This window comes from Tenrec ecaudatus, chromosome 2, assembly GCF_050624435.1.
Source record: "Tenrec ecaudatus isolate mTenEca1 chromosome 2, mTenEca1.hap1, whole genome shotgun sequence".
NCBI classification, from domain to species: domain Eukaryota; kingdom Metazoa; phylum Chordata; class Mammalia; order Afrosoricida; family Tenrecidae; genus Tenrec; species Tenrec ecaudatus.
This window is the reverse complement of record NC_134531.1, coordinates 99,013,979-99,034,825: the sequence shown is the minus strand read 5'-3', so window position 1 is coordinate 99,034,825 and position 20,847 is coordinate 99,013,979. Positions and strand designations below refer to the sequence as shown.

The window sequence follows — 20,847 nt, the reverse complement described above, 5'->3', positions numbered from 1 at the left end:
TCGGTGGCAGTAAGTTTGGTTTTTAAAGTCTATCTCCTGCCCTTCTGAGAGCTTTGTGAGTTTCAGGTAAGCTAACGGCCTGTCAGAAGGACACTATATTTCCCAACCTCCATTACAACAAGCTGTGATTTTGTGACGAAGTTTAGAGCATTAAAATGTGGGAAGAAATGATAATTGCAATTTCTAAATCACGTTCATATTAGGAGTGCTCACTTCTCTCTCTCCTGCATCCACGTCCTTGAGTGCAGATACCATGCTGATGGATGCATTTTGTCCAAGCCAAAAGGGAGAACGTACTTTTTAAAATGTTGGAGGAATGAAACAAAAGAGGCTGGTCTCCTGCCTCCAGTTGTCTGCCTACCCCTCAACTGTTATAAGAGGGAGAGATAAACTGTTCCTTGTTGAGTGACTGTCGTGTGCTTTCTTTGTTACAACTCAGCCTAAATGTAGTCCATTGTTTCCTATAAATTAACAAGAAAACTTCAGGACAGCAGCTGTAAAACTCAGCAAAATTATCAATAGTTTAAATTTTTTATTTATAGACAAATGGTCCATAATTTTGAATAGGTGATATGAAACTTTACTTGAGTGAAGTTTTGAGGTTTTAACAACTCAAAATCATGGTCATTACCAAGGCTTTTAGAATGTGGTTTCTGATTTGCTGTGGACATGACCATAGACAATTTCCCAGGAGGTTTTTGTCTTTGCTACCTTGCTAGCAAATAACCGATTGGGGACATTGCTGAAGAAGAAGAAGAAGAAAAAAAAAAAACAACTCAAAATCAGTGAGAGAATTTTCAAGATACATATTCAATGCAGTATCGCAGATAGATTGAGTTTGAACTCTAATGTGTTTAATCCACGTTGTGGTTATGTTATCTGTAAGATAATTTTGTTAAGTCCTTGCACAAAGGAAAAATATTCATGCTAACCTCGTAACAGTAGATGTGCACTTTGTATATTTTTAAAGGATTCATATTTATACTGAAAATGTTTTTCTAATCATTCTATGACAAAAATGCAAATGTTTTAAAATATCAGTTAAGAACTGTGTATGCATCTAGAAGAGATCTAAGATTGCTAAACGTCTCTTTGAATATTTCATCGGGATATAAATTTTTAGAGTAATCAATAGTATAAATACCAGAGGGAAAATCTATAATGAAACAAGAATAAAAATTTGCCCTCAGAAGTTACTTTCAAGGGCTTAGAGACTACAGAAAAGCCTGTCAATAAAAACCCTTTCATTGATAAACACTAGTCTAAGTCTTTCCAAAATAAATAAAGCAATTACTAATGCTCAATACTTTAAAAAGAACAGTACTTAAGGCCGCCAGCTAAAAGGGATAAGAAGAGAATACAGACCTGAATTGAACTGCATTGCAATGCAGTCTTGTGTATATTTATAACAGTATAATTTTATCAAAGAGAAAAAAATGAAGTCTTTGAATTTTCTGTCATACTCAAGAAGATGAACAGATACCAAGTAAAATTCTGTTAATCATCAAAAAAATTTAATATTATTTCCTTCTTGTTCCTGAAAGCATAATTCTTTTAGTCTGCTGAAGAATGTGAATTCCTCTACCTCTGTACTACACACAAACATTCCCACCCACACAAAGTAATTTAAGGATTGCATTAGGAAGACTGAAGATTCTATTGAGTAGATGATGGAGAACCCAACCTGTGAATGTGTATACAAGCTCCCAATGCAAGGAAAGTGCTGACATGCAAGATTATGTCTGCACAGGAAATAAGTCAATTGAATCACCCTGAGCAGAGCTCTGCTTATAAAATAAGCCAACCTCAAATCGATGAAAGATAAAATAAAATGGAAGAGGACAAATTATTCCAAGTACAACCATAAAGGCTGAAAAATAGAGAACCAGAAGGAAGACATTCTATTTTGCAAAACTAATGTTTTAAGAGTCACATTGTCCAATTTGTCAAAGTTCAAAGCGCAATACCTGGCACAAAGCAGATACCCAATGAGCATTTATTTCCTGCTGCCTGCCCACCTTTTGCTTCTTCTTGATCACTGTTCATTCCTTAAATCCCAATCTTGCTTCCTTCTGCTTTCAACTTAAAGACAAGTGCTGGGCTACTCACCCAAATATTGGCAGTTTGAGCCTACTCTCGAGAGCCTTGGAAGAAAGGCGTGGTGATCTGAGTTTCACAAGTCACAGCCATGCGACCCTTATAGATCTGAGGTCACTGAGCAGGTCCACGGACAGTTCTTGGAACCAAGCAGACAAATCTGCTTTCAAACACTTGGGGTTTGCACGAGACTGAATTTACTGAACAATTGGTTTGGTTTGGGATTTGATAGGCTTTCATGTAATGTTATCACTGAAAAAAAATTACTTACACTCACTTCCCAGAATACTAATATTAACCAAGAAGGCACCTTCTATTCCTGCACTTTACTGTCTATCCATGCATAGCCTAGATTTCATTTATTTTCCTATTTCTTAGAACTTCTCTTCTGCTACAGTTCCCTTCTTCATAATTCTGCAGTATTCTCTCCCCCTTTTTTATCTCCCCCGTCTGCCTTTAATTCTTTCTGACCTTGACCTTTCCTAAGTATCTGTAGTTTCACCTTCATGTGATTTTTAATCTTTCATTCAATAGAAAAATTCATTGGATATGTTTCTTTTTCAATTCTACTACTTTCCACTTCTCCTAAATTTTACTTTCTGTGTTTCTATTAATGAAACAATTACTTCAAATAACAATGAGATTTTTCTCAGCATATTTAACTTTTCTGTAGTTAAAATTTAGCAGAAATATCAAACTCAAAATTTTTTAAAAATCATCTTACTGGGAGCACTTACAGATATCATAATATTTCATAACTCAAATCAATCAAGCATAATTGTACAATTGCTAGTACAATCAGTTTCAAAACATTTTCTTACATCTTGAACTCTTTGATGTCAACCCCCCTGCTTCCTTCACCCTACCCCCCAGGAAACCGTATTGCTATTGTTATATATGGTTATTATTGTTCTATTATTATTATATAAATATGCTAGTTATTATTTTTAGCCCTATCTTACCCCATCCAATACATCCATTCCCCTGTAATTCTGTATTCATGCCCTTCGAGTGGGGTTATACAGTAATCATTCAAACTCAAATGCTTGAGTCCTAAGACTCTGCACTCTAGTTTTCTCTATGCCTCAGTTTCCTTTCTTATAATAAACTAACACAACAAAAACAGAACCATGTATAACACACAGAAACTGTTCAATAAATTTTATTTCCTCGGATTTTATTTCTAAAGCATGTCTTATAAGCATGGGCACCAAGTCCAAAATAGTGGTCCTCTGCCCCTCTCCCCATTCAAAAGCCAACTCATTTATTTTCATGACTCTTCAGGCATATAACCCCTAAATGCATGTCTAATCTTGATCTCCATCTTATACCTCTAGATGATGTTTCCAATGGTCTGTGTGATTCCTCCACTTATATGATTTGCCAGCTATGGAAAGATATCAGATCCTAAACTAAAATGTTTTTAACTGGCTCCTCTTCACAATTAATCATACAGATTTAGAATTAATTAATTTTTCCATTGATTTCCACACCCCTGTATATAAGATGAAAGAAGCCATGATGGCACAGCTGATTAAGTGTTGGATTGTTAACCACAAGGCTGACAGTTCAAACCAACCAGCTGCTTCACATGAGAAAAATGAGGTTTTTTACTCTCATAAAGTTTTACAGTAGCCTAAGGAGTTTAGTTTGTTTTTTATATGTGAGTATGTAACTGATTTCTAAAGATCTAAGATTTTTTCATTTCTCTAAATGTCTATACATTTAAATCTGGTTATCAGGGGTGAGCATGGGGAAGGAGAAAAGGAGAGTGCACTGCGTAAGAGATACTGAGTTTCTGTTAAGGCGGGTGAAAATTTTGGAAACCAGTTATGGTAATGGTTGAGTAACATAATAACCATAACTAAACTCAATGACTTGTACATGTAAAGAACATTCACATGACGAACAACCTTTTACACATTTACTGTATGTACTTGTGTATAAGCCGAGTTTTTCAGCACACTTTTTATTCAGTTTTTGTGGTAAAATTAGGTGTCTCCGCTGATATTTAGGCTGGCTTATACTTGAGTACACATGGTATTTATCACAATAGAAAGTCAAATCTAAATCAATCCATAGCTTTAGTATTCAAACAATCTACTTGGTCTTCCCATATGTCCCTCACACCCCTCAAAGCTCATCAATCTCTCACTGTTCTGGATGCTTGTGAGTCCAAGTCACTGCTGACTCTCATGATTCAGTCCATCATCTCTGTTTGTGTTTAATATTTGTGCTTGTCATTAATTGTTGTGAATCAATACCAGTTCCTGACGACCTCAGGTGCGCATAGTAGATCCTTTAGAAAGCGATTACCAGGTCTGTCTTCCAAGGTGCCTCCGGGAGCATTAAAACACTGCAATGTCAGATTTGATGCCAGCTTGATGTTCCTGGTAATGGTAAGGGAGGAGCCCAACCTATCAATCAGCCTGATGACACCTTGTTAAGAGACCCTGAGCATCACCCAGCTCTTCTCTTGCACCTTCACCTTCTGCTAGATCTGGCTCCTGCATCGGCTGCACTAACCTCCTGCTGTGTCCTTTGCCACTCTCAAGAGTGTCCGGGAACTGTCTGCCTTGGAGCCATTCAGCCATTCTCAGATTTATTTTGTTCAGCATCATCCAGCCTGTGGTCCAACTGCTCCATTTCCTGCTTCCAGTCCCTCAGCTCCTGCAGCCACACAAGTCAGGAAAGCCTCTAGCTGACAGCTAACATACATTTGAACCAGACTAGATTTACCTGCTTCTACAACTTTGTAAACCAGTTTTAAAAATGCAAATCTTTGCCTACACACCCACAGCAATCTAGTAAGTGATTCTCTAGGAAAGCCAGGGAATGCTGGGAGTTCAGTCCAGCCTCAGAAGAGGATATGGGAAAAGGGGCATCATTGCCGATGTCAGATGGATAGTGATTCAAAGCAGAGACTCCCAGAACAATGTTTACTTGTGTTTTATTGAATATGCCAAAACATTACACTTGTATATCACTACAAACTATAGATAACCTTGACAAGAATGGGAATGCCAGAACACTTCGTTGTGCTCCTGCAGAACTTGTACATCGGTCAAGAGGCAGTTGTGTGGATGGAACAAGGGAATACCGCATGGTTTAAATCAGGAAAGGGTTGCGTCAAGGTTGTATTTTCTCACCATACTTGTTCAATCTGTATGGTGAGCAAATCAGAGAAACTAGATTATATGAAGAAGAACCAAGATTGGAGGAAGGCTTATCAACAGCCTGCTTATGCAGATGACACACCCTGGCTTGCTGAGAGTGAGGAGGACTTGAAGCACTTGTTGATGAAGATGAAGGATTGCAGCCTTCAGTGTGGATCACAACTCAATGTCGAGAAGACCAAAATCCACAAAACTGGCCCAGTGAGTAAGATCATGATAAATGGAGATAAAAGGCTGAAATTGTCAAGGATTTTGTTTTGCTTGGATGCATAATCAACACGCATGGGAGCAGCAGTCAAGATGTCAAAAGACACGTTGCATTGGGTAAATCTGCTGCGCAAGACCTCTTCGGATTATTGAAAATCAAAGATGTTACTTTGAGGACTAATGTGCACATGACCCAAGTTGTGGTGTTTTTCATTGCCTCGTCAGCATATGAAAGTTGGACATTGAATAAGGAAGACTGTGGGAAATGCCTTTGAATTATGGTTCAGGAGAAGAATATTGAAAGTACTATGGATTACTCGAAGAACCAACAGATCTGTCTTGGAAGAAGTCAGCCAGAGTGCCCCTTAGAGACAAATATGGCAAGGCATTGTCTTACATATTTTGGATATGTTGTCAGGAGAGACCAGACTCTGGAGCGGGACAACGTACTTGGTGAAGTGGAGGGCCAGTGAAAAAGAGGCCCCGGATGAGATGGATCACCACAGTGGCTGTGCCACGGGTTCAGGCCTAAGGACAGTTGTGAGGATGATGCAGAGCTGTGCAGTGTGCAGCTCCGTGGGGCATAGGACCGCTATGGGTAGGAACTCACCGACGACCCCTAACAACAACGACAACAGAGAACAGCAACCTAACACAACCACCAACCTCTGGGTGTGTCAGCCAGATAATCTAATATTTTCACTTAATATTTCTTTAATTATTTTTCTAGGCGTCACACACTCGAAACTGATTCTCACTATGTCAGGACCAGAACCTCCTACCCTAGTCCCTGACCTACTTTCTTCCTTTTCTCCCCCATACATTGTCAATTATGTCACATTTTATTCTCCTTAACTTCTACTCACTCTATTTCTTCTTCTGCCTTATAATATAGCTTATTCTTAATTAAAGATCCCTCTCAACGTTTTAATAGAATTGTCCCATCATTTGATAAATTGTATTTCTCTCTACAAATCCTTCAACACTTAATCCAACGCAAAAAATAAACAAGGTTTCTTTCTTCCATGGTAGGTATGAAATCCATCGTAAGAAGCTCATCACTTTGATTAAGTACTGACCTTGTCTGTGGTCTTATTTTAAAATGTAAAATCCAGGAACAATAGTTGATCACACATGGAATAAGAACTATTAAAATGGGTGCAGTAATGCACCAACAAAACACACAACATTCCTCTATTTCTTTAATACCCCCCCCACTATCATGACCCCAGCTTTGCCTTACAAATCTGGCTGAACCAGAGCATGTACATTGGTACAGACAAGAGCCTTGACACACAAAATCCAGGACAGATAAACCCCTCACTCAGGACCAATAATGAGAGTAGTGATACCATGAGGCTCAGGGGAAGGTTGGAGGAGAAGGGAGAGAAATGGGGAACTGATTGCAATGATCAACATAAACCCCCTCCCCCCAAAAAGGGGGATGAACACAGAAATGTTGGACAGGGTAAAATATGAAAATTAAAATGATCTATAAATTATCAAGGGTTCACAAGGATGGGGGTGGGGAAAGGAGGGGATAAAAGAGGAGCTGATACCAAGGGCTCAAGTAGAAAGAAAATGTTTTAGAAATGCTGATGGCAACATATGTACAAATGTGTTTGATAAAATTGATGTATGGATTGTTATATGAACCTCCAATAAAGTGATTTATTAAAATAAAAACAAAAGCAATTAAAATTGTACTGGTTACAAATATGTTCCATTTTTGATAACTCAGTAAGCTGTGCATATGTGTTCATTGTTCTGTGTTTGTATTATACATCAATAATGTACTTTAAAATAATGAAATTCAGAACAATAATTATACAAGACATAGACATGTCAGCACAATGGGGTTGTCAATTTTGTCTAGGGTCAGTCAAGGGGTGGCATGTGAGAAGATGAGTATCTATGAAGGATAAAACAAATGCAGAGAAAGAACAAAACTTTCTCACTGCCCACTGGCTGGAAGAGTGGAGATGCTGCCTCTGAATGGCAAGTACTGATTACTGGTTGAATCTATCCTTATTGTGGGGAAGTATCATTCCTTCAGACTCCCTCTCAACTTAAAGAGGATGCTCCTTAAATCCATCTATATCCTATTCTCTGGCAGAGTCTGTGCTTGCCAAAGCCATCTATTACCAACAAATTGGATTTCTTACATATATTGATGTCAGAAAAGCAGTGTGCTCAGAAGAGAGTTGATACCAGTTATAGATTACACTGGCTGGACCTTGCATGATAAATTAGCTGAACTCTGGTTTACAAATCAGTCTCTCCAGAGTCTGATTTCTGTGAATCAATTCATCAGCATGTGTACAGTTTAGGAGTACTTCTAGCTGGGAAAAAATAAATCTAGAACAGAGAGAATAGCAGGATAGAAATTATTGCATTATCTGCCTCGTTATGATCCTGCTTCATAAAATTAGGTGATGAAGTGGACTTCCAGGTATTTGCACAAGGTTGTACTGTATGTATTTCTATCTAAATATATTTTAACTCAAACCTGATAGGCCCCATTCTTCTGCCCCTTGAGCGGGGAAGCACCATGCCTGCAACGTTGGATGGTGAATTGGCCTGATCCTCCTGCCTGTGAACTGCAGTACTCTACTCCGAAATTGTGTAGGTGACGATCTCTTTGAAACCTACATGGCCATGGCTCCCATGCTTTAAGACCCAGAAAATCCTGACTCCACCTCTGAGACCCCAAAGGTTGTGGTCCTAACTTTCTGCTTCCAGTGTTCCTGTCTCTTGAACTTCTGATCGCTGGTACCTTGGTCTCTCAGCCTCCCAGTCCTCTAGGATCAAGTGATACAAAGTTCTTAATTCTACGGAAAAGTTGCCAAAGACATTACACTCTGCAGTAAAGCTTTGACCTGAAGCTACCTAACTTTCTGGCTCTCTGTGTGGGTAACCCCTCTTCTCCAGAAAGTACCCAGAGCGCCCCAATCAACCAGGAAGCTTGCAGCCCAAAGGCACTCAGCTCTCTTGCTAAAAGAGTCACTTCTCGTATCCTCTTGAACGGGTTTCCTGGTTCTGCTGCCGCTGTCATTTCTCCACCACTGTTTTTGCCATCTGGGCTGTCTCCGCTGTTAACATTTTCCACACTTGCTTCTGAACACCCACCAGAACTGCCTTTAATGTCCATAATCTCACCAGTAGTTTTTCAAGACAATCTAAAACTCGCCCAACCTTCAATCATCACCCAATTTAAAAACCTCACTTTCTACATCTTAGGTATCTGCTAGAGCAGCCCTCGACTCTTCCAGTACCATATTTTGTTTTGGTTGTCTATTAGCTGTTTTGGTTATTTGGTTAGCTGTTATAACAGAAACAGTACAAGAGAATGGCTTTGTCATATAGTAATTTATTCTTTCACAATTTAAGAGATAACATCTCTAGGCGAAGACTTTCTGTGTTGAATCTGGGAAAGGAGATAAGAATCACCTTTGAACATCTGTGAACTTGGATAGCCATGTGTCATAGCTCACTCTTCTCCTAGGTCTAAGAGGTTCTCAGTTCAGAGGCCTTGGGTCTAAAGGATCTACACGAATCCTTGCTCTTATGTATTGGTGGCAGGGACTTCCTCTGCCTCTTGTTCTTTGTTTAATCTCTTTTATATCTCAAAAGAGATTGATGCAAGATATAACATGTGATGGTTAGGGATTATGTCAACTACACACTCCTGGATAAGAGTAGGGCTGGAGCCAACCTATCAATCAATCACAGCCCAATGACACCTCGTTGGTGTATAAGACACAGCCTTTTGTATAAGAGAGAAGCCAAAAACAGCCAGACTCTCTTTGGCCCTTCACCTTCTGCTGGAGCTGGATCCTTTATCTGGTTTCTCAATTTCCTTTTGCATCACCTGCCAATCCCAGGAGCCATCAGAGGACTACCAGTGTTGAATTCATTTGGGCAACATCTGATTCATTTACCTCTGCATCCACCAGCTGGTGCCCACCTTGCCACTACTTGGTCATTCTGCTTCATGTTTCTCATCTTCCATAGCTACATGAGTCTAGACACCTGATTTGAACTGGACTGAATTTACCTACTTCTACAACTGTGAAAGCCATATCTTGATATGAATCTCTTTCTATATACAACACACACAGCAACCTGATTTTGCTCCTCTAAAGAACCCAACCTACCACAAAACATAATCCTACCGATGTCTCCTGCCTGATTAATACCATAGACATTAGGATGTATAACACTTAAAGTAATACCCTCAGATCATAAAAGAAAGGATAGTTATATGTCTTACTGAGAATCATGGGTTTGTCAAGGTGACATATTCTTGGAAAGACACAATTCAATCCATAATAGCTACAATGAAGAACAGTTTCTGTGGTGATTTCAGATCACAGCCCAATGACAACCACCACCGCTACCAGGGTTCTAGTTTGTGGTGATTTCTATCTAGGAAGCGAATTTTTTTCATGGAATTATCATTTTCATTTGCTGTTACAATTTGTGTTCCCTAAAACAATACATTCAAGTTCTAACCTTTGAATGTAAATGTATTTGGAAATAGAGTCTTATAAATATTATTAGTTAACCTGAATTCATACTGGAGTGGATGAGAACTTATCCAATGTAACTGGTTCCTTATTTAAAAAAAATAGAATAAAGAAAGTACACACAAAGAAGGGGGAACCAAAGAGTGCCGAGATGGGAATTAGGCTATCAGAAGCCAAGGGATTCATGCAATAGCCTTGTTACGATGACTCCCTGATTGAGACCTAGTGGCTCCAGAACTAGGGAAAGTAAATATTAGTATAATTTGCTATCCCAAGCCTATGTACTATATACAGTTGCATCGTACTTATTCCACCTTTCATCTGGAAATAAAACTTTTTTGGGGAATTTTCCTTTGGGGAACCAGTCTTTCCATTATCTGAGTCTTTGTGGTTTGGGAATAACTGAAACCATTACCTTTTTGCCCTCACCATGAGCAGAGATCTGCTGGGAGGTATAGCCCATATATCTGTTAAACACACACACACAAAAGCATATTTCAATTCATCTGACTTTATTGTGCTTTACAGATACTGTGTTTTTTGCAAATTTAAAGTTAGTGGCAACCCTGCATCAAGCAAGTCTAGCAGCACCGTGTGTGTGCATGTGTGTGTGTGTGTCCATGAGTGTAAGAAAGAGCTTTATATCAAAGAGTAACCGTATATTAAGAAACATCACAGACCAGGCCCGATCAAGTTTGTAACTTTATTAGCCCATATGTCTGATACCAGTCTATTAATTCCTCTCAGACTCACACAACACATACAATGATGTCAAATGGAGGAGGATCAAAGGCCAGTGGGTAGAAAGTCTTGTGGATCCAGTGGCGGTGGAAGCATCTCAGCGCTGGCATGGGTCTCTGCATGGCTCCTCCAGTTCCAGGGCTCTGGCTCCATCAATGTAGCTCCATGTGGCTTGCGAACAGGAATGTCTCCTAGTGAGGTGAAGGATGAAGCAGAGAGGGTATCTGGCCTCCAGTGAGCTATTTATCTCCTTTGTGCCTCCAAATGAGGTCATCAAGCTACAACATGGTTGACAAGCTAGACACCATCCCTTTGCAAGTTGAGAGGAGATTATATAATTGCCACAGTAACTCATACCTATAAAAAGAGCTCCGGTGGTGTAGTGGATTATGTATTGGGTTGGCAAGCACAAGGTCATGAGTTCAAATGCACCAGGGACAAAAATGAGGCGTTATGCTGCCATAAAGATTTATAGTGCTGGAAACCAACCCACAGAGGCAGTTCTACTTGTCCCTATAGGGTTGCTATGAGTTGGAACCAACTCATTGGCAGTGAGTTGAGTGGGTTAGACCTGTAGATATAATTGTATTTGGGAATAGGGCTTTATTTGCTATGTTAAGGAGGCCCCATCAGTGTATGGGCATGTCTTTTTAATTTGAAAGGGAATGAGTGGTATTTAATAAAATGCGGCTCAGCCTAAACAAGGATGCGGGGCTTTCTGAAAGCCAGTACAGACAGCCCGAAGAGCTCTTTCCTTCCTGTTGTCATCAGATGCCATTAAGTCAATTCCAGCTCATAGGCAGCATATTTTTCTAAAGCATGTGCTTGCTCATGTCCCTTTGTTACATTTTGGTAATTGTCACAACATTCAAAGAGCAAATTAATAGGCTTTGGTGCAGCATAAACATAACTTTTATTTGCAGTTAGGAACCAAAATATTTGTGTGCCTCATTTTATTGCAATAGTTCTTTCATTTATTTACAGCAGCATTTCCAAGATGTGCCTGTAATTTCAGGGAAGACGTGTGAGCCATCCTCGGTAACTGAGTGAATGGAATAAGAAGAATTTCTTCCGTGATGATAAAGCTGGAACAATAAAGCTAGAATTGCTGATAATCATCTCACTATCATAAGGCTAAGGCTGCCTGAGACCAACTTATGGATCAAAAGATAGCATGATTATATAATTTACCATTCAACCAAAATGTTTTTCACTACAACAAATTCCAAACAGGCTTTCAGGACAAAAAGCAAAAATCTAAAAAAAAAATTTCTGACAAGAATAATGTGTCTGTCCCTTAAAATGGAGTTGCACCACAGAGTAAAGCTACATAGGAATATTTCTCATCTAAGGTGGGAACTTGAGAAGAGCCAAGGAAGCACTGGATTCACCGGCACCTGTGTTAATAACAATTTTGGATTTTCTAATAATAAAATGTGTTAACATAATGTTCTTACTTTCATGACTACAAGATACACAAAACATATAATCATCACTTATATTAGTATTCGTATGAACATTTTTATATTACTAAATTGTTATATTTTATATTACTAATTTTTATATTACTAAAGTTATATTAGTAAGAAAATGTTTCCTATAGTAATAACTACCACATCAGTCAAATCATTTAAAACTTCTTAATTGGTATCCATCAAGACAATAAAGACAAAGGTAACACATAGATCAAAGTCATTTGTGATAGGGCTACATATACTGATCCCACCAACCCAAACAAAGCATCTGTTAGAAAACATCTGGAAGAGCATGGATCACATACAGTAAATTGCTACCCATTTCCACTAGATTGATTGCATATTTAATTAAGTTACTTTAAACTGTAGTAGCCCATTTTCCCATTGAAACATGTTATAGAGCTGTTTGAATCACTGCAACAATGGGTGCAATTCTTTTTTCAAGAACTTCAGGCTTTAGGAAAATGAGAAGTCATCGATTATATAAGACATCTTTTTTAGACATAGCCTTCCCTTTTAAAGTTTTTGTCAATTCTAACCTTTATTACACCTGTGGTTATAGTCCCAATTTGGAGGGAATCATTTGTGCTGAGACAGGATTGCTGTTATGTGCCATTGAGCCGGTTCCTGCCTGTCGTGAGCCTGTGTACAACAGAAGGAAACGCTGCCCAGTGCTGTGCTAGCCTCGCAATGGTTCCTACGTTTGAGTCCACGGGTGCACTCACTGTGTTCATCCATCTGCTGAGAGCCTTCCTCTTTTTGACGCCCCTCCACTTTACACGCATGAGTGCTTTTCCTGATAGCATGGCAGAAGTATGACATTCAAGTGCAATGATCCTTCTTCAGCCTTTCTGTTTCAATGTCCAACTTTCACATGCATGTGAGGCAGGATTCCAGTGGGGTATATGGACTTCCCACTTTACTAGATGGTGACACTCAAGTCACCACTCTGTTCCCTTAGGGTTATGGCAGTGGCTCTCAACCTTCCTCATGCCGCGACCCTTTCCTATAGTTCCTCATGTTGTGGCGACCCCCAACCATAACATTATTGTTGTTTCTACTTCATCACTGTCATTTTACTACTGTTATGACTCGGGCAGCCCCTGTGAAAGGGTCGTCCGACCCCCAGCGGGATCGTGACCCACAGGTTGAGAACCGTTGGGCTACAGTCTACAGAAAACAAAAGCCACAGCTCCATCAAAGGCATCTTTTGGGACTTCCCTTTCCCAATTGCTAATGTGCAGAAGGGAAGACGCCTGCCGTGACTTTCGGCCATTTCCCTTCTTGCTTTCGATCTTATACCTGACTTGCATTTATCAGACCCCTGGCTTTGGCGACTTGTGCTGGGGTCCACCGCCTGGACTGATTTTGCACCAGCTTCTGCAGCCTTGAGGGGACCCTCGAGGAATATCTGAACTTCAGATTTGGGATTTGCCAACACCTACAGTCACACGAGCCATTTTCTTGATAATTTGTGAGTTTTGAGTTCTCTGGTGGCATGGCATTGAATTACACAACCCTGGTCTGTAGAGGAATGCGCTGAGAGGAGGAATGGGGTAATTACCAGGGATATTGGAGTGATACAGCATACTGGAAAGTGGGATATTTGGGGGCATCTTTAATCTTCAACTCATTGGGTAGGAGGATCTCACCTTAGGGACCATGGATTCAAAGGACACATTCCAACCCCAGATCTTCTTTCTTGGTTGTATTGAAGTCTCTCTGATCTCTACTTGCTTGTATTTTCTTTTACAGTTCAGAAAAGATTGACTCAAGATCAATCTAATCCTATAAATGGAATGTTCCTCATTAATAGCATCTTACTCCCTGCCATCAAGTCGACGTCGAGACTTAGTGACCCATGAGAGAAGGGTAGACCTGCCCCTGTGACTGAGACTTTAGAGCCCAATCTTTCTCCAGGGGACTGGCTGGTGGTTCTGCACTGCTGACCTTGACAGTAGCAGCTCACTGGGCCAGCAAGGCTGCTCAGGAGCATCATGGAGGTTAGAATTTACAGCACAACAAATCATTAGATCTGATTACAAAATGGAGGTGAATGGCTACTACAGCTTCCCAAGGAAGAAGGAGACTCCAACTCCACATTCGCCCAAGACAGATTTCCACAGGCTTAGATCAGGCATGTCTGCACCCACCACCCTTCTCTGCTCTGTTTTGACATCAAGGAATCCTCCCACCGCATCCTACTCCTCTGCTTTGTTTAATAATCTGCTGCCATAGTTCTACAGAACTCACACACATGCACAATTATGACACTTAATTAGGGAATTTAACAGGTTACCACAAGGCAGTATCCGAAAACATTTAGAATACTGTCTTTTCATGAAAAAAAATTATAAATGACCAAGGGTTCATGAGGGAGGGAGGGTGAGGGATGGAGAGAGGGAAAAAATAAGGAACTTAAACTGATGGCTCAAATAGAAAGAAAATGTTTTGAAAATTATGACAACATATGTACAAATATGCTTGACACAATAGATGTATGGATTGTGATAAGAGCTCTAAGAGCCCCCAATAAAATGATGTTTAAAATAAAGAATACAGCCTTTTGTCCAGTGCCTGCAAACTCTGCCTCGCTGTTTCAGTGCTGCTCCTCTGCTCGGCCTCAGGTGTCAGCGCTGCGGTGTCCGCTTCCTCTGCCGCCTCTACCACTTCAGACAAGAAGCCCTGAGCTGCTCCACTGATAGACGATTCTGAGCATCTGACAGTAGTGACATTTGCAAATAGTCCATTACTCCAAGGAGATGGATAAATGTTGAACATCATGAGGTAGTGATTGTAGAAGAAAAAATATTTGGCTGAATCAAAAAACTGACTTTCAGAACTGTTTAATATTGTGAAAGAAACAAGACCTTTACACGGTCAACTGGTAAAAATCTTAAATGTATGGAAAAAGACTTAAATATTCTCTTAAAAAGTTTCTCCAATGACTATAAATAGCCCATTTATGGAAAAGAAGAAGAATGCACTGCTTTCTTAATGGTATCAGGATTCTCTCTCTGTGCTTCTGAGATGACTCTCTGATATACCAAGTGGAAGGACCAAGCGGGCCATATAGACCAACCATAAGTAAGAAATGTCACTTCACAACAGGAGGATAGCTACAATAGGTCATATAATGTAGGATAACTACATAATACTGAGAATCATGATCACATCAAGTTAATACATATTTGGGGGAAACACCATTCAGTCGATAACACTATATAATATCTAAAACAATGAGGTGGGTTTATTTATACATATATACAAAGATGTTAAAGATTAATTTTAAATATGTATTCTAAAAACACATATACTGTACACATAAACATTGGCATATTCTTAGTGGACTGAAATCATAAACATCTATGAAAATATTATAGAGCTGTACAATTAAACAATATTTAATTAGCAAGAATTTCCTAACCTGTATGATAATAAGAGAGTAGTAAATATGAAATCAGGAGATAAGCTTATTTTGGTGTCAGTTGCTCTTGAAAAGATAAAAAAATAATAAAGTTTTACATGCACATGCTGATCTTGAGAACTATACATTTAGCTGTGCAAACCTAGTCATTTAGCTGTACATTTAGGCATTTAGATGTACAAGCCCAGTCATTAGCAATGCAAGACAAGTCGGGGCTATCAATAAGTTGAGACTCTTGCGAAGTGAGTTAATGTAATAATATGGAGACTAGTTTTAATAGGAGAGGGGTTCCAAAGTTTATCTTAGAAAATTCTACATCAAAAGAGAATAAAAGGAAAGTGATAAGAGATATTAAATTGCCATCAAGATAGAAGATGAGCTGAGGGATAGCTGTGTCATAACATCTACAAGAGAGACTGCTCTAAGGCAGGGAACTCATTAATGATGACTGGCACTTCAGAGCAAAAGGAGTCCTGAGAATAGAAACAAGGGGACTTCAAAAAGTTTATGGAAAGATTAAATTAAAAGATAATGGGATTTTCCCACAAACTACTTTGCAGCCCCTTACACAACAGGATTTTACATACTTGCAAGGTCAGTTTTGACATAATGGGGAAAACAATAGCTATTGAGGCATAGTGGAGAGGGTTAAGCAGTAAATATGAGAAAGGGTGGCTGGAGGCTTTCGTTTTGGGTGTTGATAGTAAGGAAAAGATAAGAATAATGCCAGAGATGCCCTCGTACTCAAATGTGACTGGCGTGTGACTTTTCTTACTATTTGAGCCAGCACATTAGTACCATCCATCTTTATACCATGCAGCATCAGTCCTAACTTCCGTGACATGCTGTCCTATTTAAACTCCCAGGCCCCATCCCCATTGCTGTTAGGGCCCATCGAGTCAGCTTTGACAGTGTAAAACTTCTTCATCAAATCATTAGGCTTTGCTCTTTTGAGGCGTAGATCACCCACTCTTTTTCTACTGGTCTGTTTCTAACAACCAACCCTAAGATTAGCAAGCTGAGTGCTTAGCCATTGTTCCACTAATTTCATTTTTACCTCATGGAATTCTATTTTGTCATGACTCCAACATTTTGGAAAAGTTCTCCTAGTTCATGTCATATATTTGCACCAATGTTAATTTTTATGCTGATTGTGATGATGCTGCTGATTCCAAATAATTAAATTAATCCAGTCCACCATCACATTTTCTGCTGAAAACAGACACTAAGCATGTATCAGGAGACTCCAAACACTCAGTGGAAAGTGGAAGTAAAAGATAATGGAATTGTCTTAGCTATAAATTTCATTGAAGTTGATCACCAGTTCTTTCTTCCACGCAGCAGCTGGGTGGATTCCAGCAGCCTTTTGATTAGTAGTTGAGTGTAAAGCTTTTGTGCCACCCACAACATAAACATTATCTTCTTAATAGTTTTAAGGGTGCTTCACTATTCCATCTTTTGTCTTGATGCTAACAGAATACAAAGGGGAGTACCCCCAAAGAAACAGACTTTTTTTCAAAGGTATGTATTTAATTTTTTTTTTTTTTTTACAAAACAACGTTATCACCTTCAAAGTACTCTTCATTACACTTAAAACATTTGTCAAATTTGTGATTCCATTCTTGGGAACATTTTTCAAACTCATCTGTTTGGACAACACCTACCTCGGTTTTTCTTCTTCACCTTCTCTATATCATCAAATCGCTGTCCTTTCATGCCCCTCTGAATTTGCAGAAACAAAAATAAGTCACACAGAGCAAGGTAAGATAAATAAGGTTCATGGGGCTAGAGAGGATGGCTATTTTATGCCAAAAACTGGTGCACTGATATGACTGCATGAGCAGGTGCATTCTCATGTCCCCCATCTGCCACAATTCGGGTCTTTTTTGGTCACACACTGTTATGCTATCTTTTCAGAACCTCTAAATAAAAAAATTGATTAAAAGTCTGACCTAGTGGAATGAATTCCAAATGCACTCTGAGTAGATATTTTAGTCCGTTTGGGAAGTTATGACAAGGTTTGTCATAAATCAACATTTTACCTTTTTTCCATAGCGCTGTCTTTGTAAACTGTGTTCAACATCAAAAATGTCTCTGAGGGAGGGGGGAAAGGGGAGGGAGGGGAAAAAAAAAAGAGGACCTGATGCAAGGGACTTAAGTGGAGAGCAAATGCTTTGAGAATGATTGGGGCAGGGAATGTATGGATGTGCTTTATACAATTGATGTATGTATATGTATGGATGGTGATAAGAGTTGTATGGGTCCCTAATAAAATGTAAAAAAAGAAAAGAGGAGAAAAAATGATTAGGGCAGGGACTGTACAGATGTGCTTTATACAATTCATGTATGTATATGTATGAACTGTGATAAGAATTGTATGAGCCCCTAATAAATTGTTAAAATTTAAAAAAATAAAAATAAAAATAAATTTAAAAAATGTCTCTGTAGCCTTTTTTCCTGAGCAGAAAACAAAATTTCACAGCTGCATGCTGTTCTCTTAAATCAGCCATCACATAAAACGAGGTTTGAGCAAAACTGCATTCACAAAAAGGATTCACTGTGACCAGAGAGAAACTTTCCAGGCGACGCCACTGGGTGCACCAACTCAGACCAAGTTGCTCCATGCTCGCCTAGCAGGGAAAATATGACCTATGGAAGCTCTGCCCAGCAGAGCTCTTTTTCTGTCTTTTTGGGAGTACCCCCTTGTAAATTTTAAATTCTGAGAGGTAAGTGATGCTGTTCTATACGCTTTTCATAACTCCTTAATTTTTAAATTAAGGGATAATACAGACTGTCGGTGAGTATTTAAGAAGAAAATTTAACTTGAGATACATTTTAGTTACACTCTGTGCCCGTAAAGCAGTGGTTCTCAATCTTCTCAATGCTGCCACCCTTTCATACACCTCTTCATGTGGTGGTGACCCCCAACCATAACATTATTTTCCTTGCTTCTTCATCACTGCCATTTTGCAAGTTATGAATCTGAATGTAAATATCTGATATGCAGCATGCATTTTCATTGTTACAAATTGAACATAATTAATCACAAAAATTGTAATTGTATATTGTGAAATTCTTATATCTAATGACAAATAAATGAAATTTTTGTCTTGAAGCATGGTATAGCATCCATAGAGAGGCACACACATGGCAAAGTTAATGGAGTGGTATCTTAGTATCATTCATTGTTCTTAATAAGCATATCATTCATTCATATAGGTGACATACGTATACTGAGGCGGGGGAGGAACAGTCTCCATAGTCTTGGGAACTCCTCCAAAAGAGAGAGGGAAAGGGAGAAAAAGAGAGAGAGAGAGACCCTTGTGAATCTAAGCTCTCATTCTAATGAGTATTAATATTTTTCTACAAACTATGAGCTATAAATACTAGAAAATGTACGTCATCATAAAAGGCCAAAATTACTGAAATCTTCCTGGCGGTATCAGCCAGATATTGAAAGCACCCATGTGGCCTGAGGATTGTCTACCCTCCAGAGAAGCAATTGTTTAGAGCCGCGAGAGAATGGGCTTGTCTGATTGGATGACCTGCTTTCCTTTTGATCTAACAACTCCTTCAATTGGTCTGCAAGTCCTTTAGCCCATCTGTTGGTGGTTTTCCTACAAATGGCAATAGGAGGGAAATTTTCACGGACTTAGAACTGACCAGGGAATCATTCCAGCATTCCTGCAAATGAAAGCCAAAATTCACTCCTAAACTACACTTCTGCACTCTTTCTCTTCAGTAAACAGTATTTTATAATGTCCACACTGTATATGTAATTGATATATGCTAAACTAGATTGGATTCTTTTCCAAGCACAAGGTTGTAAAACCTCTGAAACTACCTGCGATAACAATCCTAGGTCTCTGGCGAGATTTTTGACATTTTAATAATTATTTAAATAAATGCCAGTGAATTGATAATACTGTATTTGTTTATAAAAGGTAAGTTTGAGCCCCTAATAAAATGTTTTTTTAAAAAAAAGGTAAGTTTGTCTTTATTAGTACTGGCTAATCAACCAAACCATCATTTTAATTGGCCTAATAATCTACAGTTCTTCTATATAACTAAAATAAATAATAGAGAATTCTGATGTTCCTGTATACTTGACAAACCAAATATTTGGGATCTTAGAATGAATTATTAAAAATAATTATAAAAAATTATTTAAAAGATTGGCATGATACTTTTGAATCTTTTTAACAGGTGCCAGCAATCTCTAGCCAGCAAGCCAAATCCACGTTGCTGCCTGTGTGTTCAGCCTGCACACTAGGAACCATTTTATACAGTTACTCTTAAATGGCTGTGCTCCCACTGCCGTCCAGTTCATTCCAACTCACCATGACCCTACGAGACAGAGTAGAGCTGCCTCTTGGAGTTTCTGAGCCTCTGAATCTTTAGGGAAGGTCATGGCTTCAAGTTTCTCCTACAGCTCAGCTGCTAGGTTCACACCCCTGATTTTACAGGGAGCTGTCCAAGGCATATCATACTACACCACTCAAAAACTAAGAAAATAAAAGAAGCTCCCTGCCAATGAGTCCATGATGACACTACTAGGTTTCCTAAAATGATTACACAAGTGCGCATATATTATCCACAATTTTGCACCTTGACTCAGAAAGACTAATTTATTACCTATATGTTGCTTTAAGAAAATGTTCTGTAGGGAGATGAGTCACTCAGGGTTCAGTGTAGCAATAAGGAACCTCACAACCTTCCTGTAGTTATTAAATGCTTCCTCCCCCTGACTATCATGATCCCAATTCTACCTTGCAAGCCTGGCTAGATCAGAGGGTGCACAGCGGTGCAGATGGGAACTTGAAACACAGGGAATCCAGGACAGACGAACCCCTCAGGACCAGTGGTGAGAGTGGCGATACTGGGAGAGAAAGAGGGTAGAAAGGGGGAACCGATTACAAGGACCTACATATAACCTCCTCCCTGAAGGATGGGCAACAGAAAAGTGGGTGAAGGGAGACGTCAAGCAGTGTAAGATAAGATAAAATAATAATTTATAAATTATCAAGGGTTCATGAGGGAGGGAGGAGTGGGGAGGGAGTGTGGGGGTAAGGAAAATGAGGAGCTGATTCCAGGAGCCCAAGCAGAAAGCGAATTTTGAGAATAATGAGGGCAACGGATGTATAAGGGTGCTTTGCTCAATTGATGTATGTGTAGATTGTGATAAGAGTTGTATG

General features: G+C 39.2%; 1 non-coding gene across 1 annotated transcript; it reads left to right on the top strand.

Annotated features, from left to right (window-relative positions):
- The first annotated feature begins 621 nt into the window (after nt 1–621).
- On the top strand, nt 622–742 carry LOC142441578 (small nucleolar RNA SNORA32). The gene has a single exon (XR_012782946.1). It is a non-coding gene; the product is annotated as a small nucleolar RNA SNORA32 (small nucleolar RNA).
- The last annotated feature ends 20,105 nt before the right edge of the window (nt 743–20,847 follow it).